The sequence below is a fragment of the Hibiscus syriacus genome, unplaced genomic scaffold, assembly GCF_006381635.1.
Source record: "Hibiscus syriacus cultivar Baekdansim isolate YM2019G1 unplaced genomic scaffold, ASM638163v2 tig00013738_pilon, whole genome shotgun sequence".
NCBI classification, from domain to species: Eukaryota; Viridiplantae; Streptophyta; class Magnoliopsida; order Malvales; family Malvaceae; genus Hibiscus; species Hibiscus syriacus.
Window position 1 is genome coordinate 556,425 of NW_024062308.1, and position 9,571 is coordinate 565,995.

Below are 9,571 nucleotides of genomic sequence, written 5' to 3' on the forward strand. Positions count from 1 at the left end.
CTTAAGGTCAAGCCTTAGGCCTAATATTATTTCCATTAATTTTCTCAATTTTTTCCTTCACTTGAAAAGATTGATCCCGGTACTATATTTTCCTTCTTTATTCCTATTGGAATTGGGTTAAAGGATAAAGTCCTCATATTTAAAAAAATAATTAATTTTTTTCCATTGAACTATTCTTAAGTTAGTCAAAGCTGTAGTCATTTTAAGCAGTCTTGTCATACAGAATATTGAATGCTGAGCCGTTTGTGCACCCAAGTTAGTTGGCTGTAAACAAACTTCACCAATGAACTTATTTGTACCTGGATCATGCATACGTATTATTTATGTTATAAAGTCACGTACAAGCGTTTTATATAAACCTCGGTGTCCCATTTTTACCAAAATCCAGAACATGCGTTTGATGCCAAAAAAAGGTCCTAATTCATTTCTAGCTTAGCCATGGAAATCAAAGTATGGCACAGGCAAAGCTCAAGCAGAAAAGAGACAATCAAATTAGGCCGGAGCTACACGCAACGCAGTCAAGTGATCGCTCGAAACCAAAGGGGAGAATGTTTTGGAACAAGTTCACAAGGAAGAAAATCTTCACTTCTGTTGTTGGATTCCTGGCTTCTTATGACCCGGATGAGTATTCTCACAACTTTGATCAAGGAACCGGGTGGGCCGAACCGGATAATCTCTCCGGTCTTTCTCGGCTCGGTTTGCTGATCCATCTAGGAATGCTCTGCATTCATGTGAGTGAAAAATGAAACATAATAGCTATGGAAGTTGTAGTCTACTATGTGTTAATAGCTATGAAACATAATAGATCTGCTTTTAGGCATTGACACTGCCAGGGCAAAGCCATCTTTGATGGTGGATCCCCTTGTACCTCATTTTCAGCCATTAAATCATGCACTTCGAGCAAAAACAATTATTAGTTTCTGACAGCAATTCTAGAGAACTAATCAAGGAAAAGCCAAGATGATCGCACATTCCTTGTAGTTAACTACTTTTAAAAGGATTCCTTCTCATGATGACAGAAGTTTGATGCCTTCACTTTTCAGTATAGATGTATATTTATCTCCCGAAGATTCTCCAAGCAGGGATCAATCATTCTTTATCGTAAAATTCAGTGTTGAAAATTGAAATCTGTCTTAAGCCACGGAAGTCTTCAAGGATAAAAGCAAGTGAGCTTTTGCTTTTGATCTGCACTCTAAATGAATATATTTCGTCAAATAATTGTGGATTGGGATTGTCACTTGGGAGAATATAAGGAAAGGAAGCTTAATTTAAGGTTTAGAAAACATGTGATCAAAAATGTTATAAAAATCATAATATTTTCGATTAGCGTTGTCGCAGCCGTCTTTCGGGTGAGTCGGAATTGGGTTTCGATTTGAATAAAATGGTTAGCGTCACTATCGATCATAAAAAAATATTTAGGTTGATCGGACACCATCTTACCTAATCTGCGTTTTACCAGAAATATGTTGGGTTCGGGAGTCGGTTACAGTCAAGAAAGGATTAGCACCATTGAACTGCCATTTGGTATTATTTTAATTTCTCAATTGTCTTAATCGCGAAAAGTAAAAGTTTAAATAATAATTTAAATACAATATGAATTATTTACCTTTGATAATCATTTGAAATTTAATTGGATTCTCTAAAAAATAAAATTAGAGTTAAGAAAGAAAACAAAATAAATAATAATAAAATAAATAAAAATATACAAAATTAGAAATTAAAAGTGTAGTCTTAATTACAGGAACCTGAAATAAAATAATTAGATTAAAATATTAAATAGACTAAAACATAAACAATAAAAAATAAAATAATTGGAATAAATGAGAAAAGAAATAGATGGAATAAGAAAGCATAAGATAAATAAAATTAACATGGAGAACCTGAAAAGTAAAAAAAAAACATTAGCATAAATTAAATATTTAAATAAACAATGAAATAAAAATTGATTAAAATAAAAAAACATGAAATACATTAATTAGGGGAAACAAAATGTAGAAAGGGTTAAAATAAAAATCAAACACAACAAGCGATAAAAAAATTTAATAAAAAAGGACCAAAATGAATAATATTCAAAGATGAAATGATTACACCAAGAATTAATCCTTGAAAATCCAAAAACACTTTACCATGCACATTGCCAGATGTGTCAAGAAAACGTAGGCCCTTTATAAAGTATAATTTAAAGGTTTTTAACCAAAAACAGTATTTTCCTTTACAGTAGCCATTATTTTCAAACTTAAACACGAGAAAGAAAAATGAAAATCTTGACCATTTTACCTTCGAGTACGTGAGGTTGAACAATTGAATCAAGCCATGATTAGGGTATGTTGATCATCGCGTTGCCTTCTACTTGTTGACCGTTCGGATTGATGAAGGGAGCCTCCGATCGCCGGAAATATGCCTTGGCCGAATGGGTAAACTTATCTCCGATCGCATGGGTAGTTCAAAAGAAAAAATTGGATGCGAGTAGTGAGTTGTCATGCAAGACTAACATAGCTATGGTGCCAACTGCGAATAAAAACTTATGCTTTGGAAACCTGAACACATCCCCATGAATGTACTTCCACCCATCCTCCTCCTCATTGGTAATTTCATTATCTTCTTGTTTGCCACCTTCATCACAAGCACTTTCCTCTAATGTGTTGGAAACAGTGGAAAACCCTGAATTCGTGATAGCATCTACCAACAACTTCATATGCCAAGCTGAAACTTTTTCTCGCTTCAACCTATGTACCTTTCCCATGTCAATCAACCTGTTTGTTTTAGGCTCCTTATCCTTTTTTGCCTTGCTAACAATCAACTGAGCTGGCGGTTTTTGAATCCCATTGATCTCCATAAATGGTGGTCCTGAAAGGGTCCTAAGCACGTAGTGATGGAAGACTGATTCTTGTATTCTGTCAAAGAATTTGTTCTTATGGAAATTCGAAGCCAATATCTTTAACAACAAAGTCTTCAATAACCACAAAAGTGATCCGAAAACTATGCTTACTAAAGTCTAGGTTAAATGATTGTAAACTTTTGTTCCAGTCTTTGATCTCTCAATATCAAGAAACAGAAGAACCCAAGTATCAAGAACTATGCTAAGCCAAATAAACACATGAACACTCTTCTTCAAAACCATGAACGAAATACAACACTTTCTTCTGAAGCAGAAAGTTAACCTCGATCAAGAAAACAACCAGAAGCATAAACCAACGAGTAACCAAAAAACCACAGAATATAACCACCACAAGTACACACAACTTCCAAATTTCCAAACCCCACAAGAGGATGTTCTTTTGTTTACCTATGGTTAAGCTAGTTATTAAACACCCGAATAGCAACACAAATACAAACCACTGAATCACAACCTTGGGTTTCAATCCATTGAGCCTCTCTTTATGCAGTTTAACTTTCTTAACTATCTCTTCCTTTTCATCCTCCTCAGTGGAGCCTCTAGAGGTTATTGATAACGTTTTTGACATGGCAGAATCCACCCTAATACTTCTAGCCGACTTGTTATTAATGGAGGAGAGTTTATAAGGTGAATTACCACCAACTTGTTCTGGATTAGCTAAACTATTATCTTTCATTTGATCAGATTTAGGGACATAAGATTGTTCTCCGAATCTAGAATTGGGTTTAGCAAATGACCTTCGTCTAAGAAGAGGCTCATTACCTGTAATTGGGGCTTTAGGTGGCTTGTTTGCAGTAGGACCAGCCGTAACAGAGCTAGATTCGGCCGATGTTTTGTTGTGTGAACCTTGAGAATTGAGCTTAGGGTCCAATGCTTCCGCTTCTTTTGGATAAGACCCTCTTGAATTTTCTTCGCCGGAGACATTGATCACCACCTGTGTTCCTCCATTGCTTTAGTTTTCCGTCAAAACTCCTCGATTTTGACTTTCATAGCAGTGATCTCATTCGATGGTTCCATCTTCATCTCCCTAATTGGTTAAAATCAATATGATCGATTAGTACAAATGAAATGGTGTTGATCATGAACCTGAGATGTCGTATTCCTGGCCAGATGAAAGCTTTTGTTTCCAGCCGTTTCTCAGTCGGCTTCGCCTACTGTCATTCCTCCTCTGGCTTTTCTCTGATGCCTGATACCTGCCTTGCGCTCCACCTGTCCCCAGACATAAGCCGTGAAATTGTATATCAAAGCTAGAAGAACTCTCCTACATCATCCTGCCTGAACTGATATCAGCAGAATTCCGCTTGTTGGAGCCAGAACTTTCACCAAAATATGCAAACCGAGATGAAGAAGAAAAGGCGTAGTCTGCTGACAATTCGACCCTAACGAATAAATGTCCACTTGGAACATCTCTCAAACAGTTCCTGTAATTCCTCCAAGCTTTCCTCTGCATTTTTTTAGCCTTATTGGCACCGTGATCCTTATCAAGCAAGTGGCAGGAACCTCCGAATGTACCTAAAATCCACTTTTTAAGGACCCACAAAGCCATTTCTCTCAAATGTCAGATAATGGGGTCAAGTGCAACGGATTTCATGGGATTCCAAGTAGATAATCGATCATATTACCAAGCCAATAAATATATATATAATTATAATAATAATAGTATAATATTTTTTTCCGGAAAAAAACGGGTGTCTACATTTGCTTCCTTTGCACATTCTTATGTTAACAAAATAGGAAAAAGACGAAAAAGACAACCAATTTTTGTCTAGTTTGTTTTTTGGTTTTGTAGACTTGATATGTTTGTGTTGGGGGACGAAACTGCCCATACGTAATGAAGAATTCTTGTTCTTTAGGAATGATGATAATTCAGTTCTTACATGATGATGATGCACTACAAGAAAATATACCTTTAATGACACACGAATAATGAACACGCTAATTTATGACTTGCAAAAAATGTGTGTCATAAAAAATGTCATGTTTTTTAAAATCTGAACGATTTATGACTTACAATAATGTGTGTCATATTTAATAGTCATAATCCAAAAAATTTGCAAAAACACGGAGTACAATTTTAATTGTGTGTCATCTGTAAAAGTCGTATTTTAAATTTCCCCCATTATTTTCATCATTCCCCGCTTTTCCCCCCTTGATAACAAAAATCACGCCGCATGCTTCTCCATTTTTCTCTTCCACTTCCTGTTCCAGGAATCGGGTCTATCAAAGGTTCCCATTCTTAATCCAATATCCTCTCTTTTTGCCATTTTCTTTGGGAACGGAGGGTATAGCTTCCCCATTGTTGCTTCTCGCCACGGTTCGCCTAAAGGTATTTCTGATTTTTCTTTCGTTTGCGTTCGATTTTTCTTTTGTTTTTCTGGGTTATATATGTGTGTGTAGATTTGATATTGTTTTTTACTTCGATAAATGGTAACGATATATAAGAATATACCAGATCGGTTTTTAGTATTTTAGATTGAAACTCTTAAATCAGTGACTTTTTTGAGATGATAGTGGTGAAAAGCCGATTGTTCCTTTTATTAGTTAATCATGTGTTCGATGAAAGGATATAAACTAGTTCAGTATAAACTGAAAACAAAAATGGTTTTCTTCGGGAGAATTCAGGGGAGTTTATTTGATGCTGGTAGTTTTGCTTTTTATGTATGTTTGCCAATTGTGGCTTTGTTGGCTGATCAACTATTTGATTAGATTGTTGTTCAGTCCCCAAAGCTGGAATTTGGACTTAGTTGATATTGTATTGTCATCAGGTGATTGGTGTGGAACAACTTTCAGAAGTCAAGCTTAACTCTCGGATCCTTCAGGTATTATCTGATTTTGAAGCGTTGAAGGAGGGGAAAATAACTGTTGCCTATTTGTTTTAAAATAAACTTATTTGTATCCCCTTTTCTTTGGTAATTTTTGCTCTCTGTTTCTTTTTGTTGAATGTTGCTTCCTGCATTTTTTCCTGTTTTGTTTTCAATTATGATGTGATTGGATTAAAAGGAAAATGTCGATAAATGGGTTTTCCTTTTGAGCTGAATTATTAATGAGCTTGTAAATGCAAATATGGGTTTTGGATTCTACTTTACTTATGAGCTAAAAAATTTAGGAAAAGAAAAAGAAAATTTAAGTTGGGATATTTGATTTCAGCTTTTACAAGCTTCCGCTTTTATTTGATGCTAAAAATGGGATTTTTAAAGTCCATTTTTGTTGCCTATGTTTTTGTAGCAATCAAAATTTATTAGGTTAATAAGTTGGCTCAGTTTGTTTCATTGGATGGTGTGTAAATTTCGTTTTTACTCTCTTGTTCAATGACCCTTTTCAATTTATACAATATGAAGGCTTTTTTAGGCAGCATGTTTTGTTCTCATCCGACCATTTCCAAGAAGACGTATAGAAAGATCAACCGTGTGGTGGCGGAGTTGTTGTGGCTAGAACTCGTTTGGCTTGTTGATTGGTGGGCGGGTGTTAAGGTGTTAACCAACTCTTTTATTTCATTGTTTAATTCTGAAATCTTGTTTGAAGATATTACTCCTTTTGGGCATTTTTTAAGATATCATAGTTTAATTCTGAAATCCTTTCTGGCATTGTATTATTTTAATCCTGAAATCTGAGACAACATTTGATGATGACCAAATGCTTAAATTGTTTTATATTTCCATTTCCAGCTAAACTTCAAAAAGTAGGTCTCCAAAATAATCTTTGCATGCTAAGTACCAAGATGCAGAATCGAGTTAAAGATTCTCTCTGCTTCGTTTGGGATTCTGAGTGTGCAAACTTTGTTGGGTAAGTTATATTTAGGTGAAGAATGTTTGCCCAACTCATATTTTTTATGTCCAGAGGCATAAAGATTGGTGCATTGTTAATTCATCTAGATTTTAGGCAAATAATGATTTGAACAGTTATTGTGAAGTTTCCTATCTTCTCTAAGGGTTGATAGGTGTTATGTGAATAAGTTGTTAATTATTGACTTTTATTGAGCCAACTAGGATTTAATGTGGAAAAAGAACCGGTACCATGAATGCCATTTCTTTAGTTGTCTCCTGAAAATTAACTTTAGATCTTTGATACATTTTATTTGCAGATTAAAGTTTTTACAGACCATGAAAGCTTCAGTTTTATGGGTGACATCAATTTCCTCTACTAAGAAACTTAGGTCTTGGGCTTAGAGTTACATGGATAATGGCTATTGTTCTATCCTAAATCTTTTGAATCATTTACTTGGCATCTGATATTGTTGATTTTTTCAGGTAAGGAACATGCCCTTGTCTTATCCAATCACAGAAGTGATATCGATTGGTTAGTTGGATGGGTTTTGGCTCAGGTCTATAATTAATGTATTCCAACTCAGAACATTTTACATACTGTTGAAGCATCCATTCTAAAACATATTTGGCTGTGCTCCAAAATTTTCTACTTGGCACTTTAACTTTGTTTTTTTTCTCTTAAAATACTTTCTGGGCTAAGATACAATTACATTTGCTCTTAACAGCGATCAGGTTGTCTTGGCAGTACATTAGCTATTATGAAGAAATCATCAAAATTCCTTCCGGTATGTGTTGGTGTTATTCGTTTGAAGTTACAAATTTTTATCATGAGATTGTGTTTATCACCATTTCTTTTAGTTTCATATGATATTCATATTTTGTTTAACTAGTAATAGCTAATGACAATGGCATGTGCATGGTATTTTGATACACAGTTTTCTGTGCTTGAGCTACATGTTAATGTGTATAAAGTGTGAGATGTAATTATTGCAACAGGTAGCTAATGAGATAAAAAAGAATATTAAGTTGACTAGTTTGACATTCTGGTCAATGTTCCTCAATTTTATCCTATGTAATATTAGCTTATGCTTTTAAAAGTGGAATAGGATTGTTCACTTGAAAATCTAGTATTCTTAGTCATAGTAAGAACTTTGGTTTGCTTATCACGTGTTAAGTAAGTTTGTCTGGAGTATGGAGGGATGACCTTAAAATTTTCGTGAATATGGTCATATTAATTTATGAAATTTATCTGGGTGATGAATAAAAAAGCTTCCTGTCGAAGCAGCAATTTATTCATTTTCTTATCTACTTTTGTTTAACTGGCTCAAATTCTGATTGTTAACATTTTCGCCTTCCTTTATTTTTACCTAAAGCAAAATGATGAAACAAATGTTATTATGAGTTTGCTACAGTTAATTTTGTTCTTTATAGTGACAATTAGTGCTGGTCTTTTGAAGATAGGCCATGCGGTGAAGTGATTGAAGTCTAGATTTTCTTTTGCTTTATTTGTCATATGTGAATTTCACTGTATAAACAAGCAAGTTTAATTTAGTTGTGCTTAGTTATGAAGAATAGAACCATGTCTGATTGTGTAGGTCAATGTGTTTTTAGTCAACTAGTTTGCTCATTTCTTTTTGTAGGTCATTCTAGAAGTGAAAATTTATGCTTCATGTAGCAGTTTTATTTGGATTTATTTGTAAAACCACATTAGTACTTAGAAATTGGATGGATGTGGGACCTGAGATCAATTCTTATATTTGTATATGAAAAATTTGCAATTCTTTTAAATGATTTGAGAATCTGCTGCTTATTTTTATAAAGACATTTACTAGATATGTGTGTCTTATTTCTAGGTGATTATTCTTGCATATACATGGTGTATTTGTATCAGATTATTACTTCTTGGGATATATAATTCTTAATCCCTTTGTTCTTATCTTTTCAACCAAGGCTGATTATTTTCCATTTTTTATTGCATATATATGATTCTCCACTGGAATATATAAACACTGCCTCTCTTGCCCCAAAAAAGGATTATCAAACAAATAAGTATCCTTAATCGTATCCCTGCAACTAGGGGAAGTTAATGTCTGCAAGCATTAAGAAAGCAGCTTGGAACCTTCAGCTTTTTCTTTTCTAAATAACTTCACGTTGTATTGCAGATTGATTCCTGGAGTTCTTCAGCTACCTGCGAACTCAAACTTGATGGTTGATGAAACACAACTAGAATCAGGAAGCCTCAACTCCATTGGAATTGATAATACAAAGTTGCTGAAAAATCTGATAGAGTTTCAAAAAGTAAGCTGTCACTTGGTTTGTTGAAACATGAGTGCATGTTTGAGCATAAATATACTGGACCAAGGAAGGTGTTTTCAGAAGTTTAATGTGCATATTAGGAATGTGTTTGTTCTATATATTGCAACTAGTTTTAACTGTTGCAATTATTTTCAATTATTTCTTGTGTACACGCCCGGATGGCGAGGGCATATTAGTAGAACTTTATTATGCCATGATATTTTGTATCAACATATGATTACAATATTTTTGATAACTTAATGTGAATATATTGTATGCAAATGGATTGCTTATATATAATATGATATATATATATATATATATATATATATATTTAGTATTATGAGGCATTAAATGTGATTTAGTTTAATTATTTATCAATCTACAATATATATATATATATATATATATATATATAAAATTTACGAAATACAATCATGATACACGAATGTGTGTCATCTTTTTTAATGACGTGTGCTTCAATGACACGCAATGTAAGTCATACATGCGTGTCATATATTTATGACACACAAATGTGTGTCATCTTAATTTATGACGGGGGCTTCAATGACGCTCAATGAACGTCATAAATTAGCGTCATTAATGTGTGTCATAA

At 33.9% G+C, this 9,571-nt stretch overlaps 1 long non-coding RNA gene and 1 pseudogene across 1 annotated transcript; one reads left to right on the top strand and one right to left on the bottom strand.

The window, feature by feature from the left end:
• Positions 1-2,297: 2,297 nt before the first annotated feature.
• Positions 2,298-4,442, bottom strand: LOC120206364 (annotated as a pseudogene).
• Positions 4,443-6,974: 2,532 nt separating this feature from the next.
• Positions 6,975-8,269, top strand: LOC120206356. The gene is made up of 4 exons (XR_005524104.1): positions 6,975-7,017; positions 7,144-7,217; positions 7,386-7,455; positions 8,256-8,269. It is a non-coding gene; the product is annotated as an uncharacterized LOC120206356 (long non-coding RNA).
• The last annotated feature ends 1,302 nt before the right edge of the window (positions 8,270-9,571 follow it).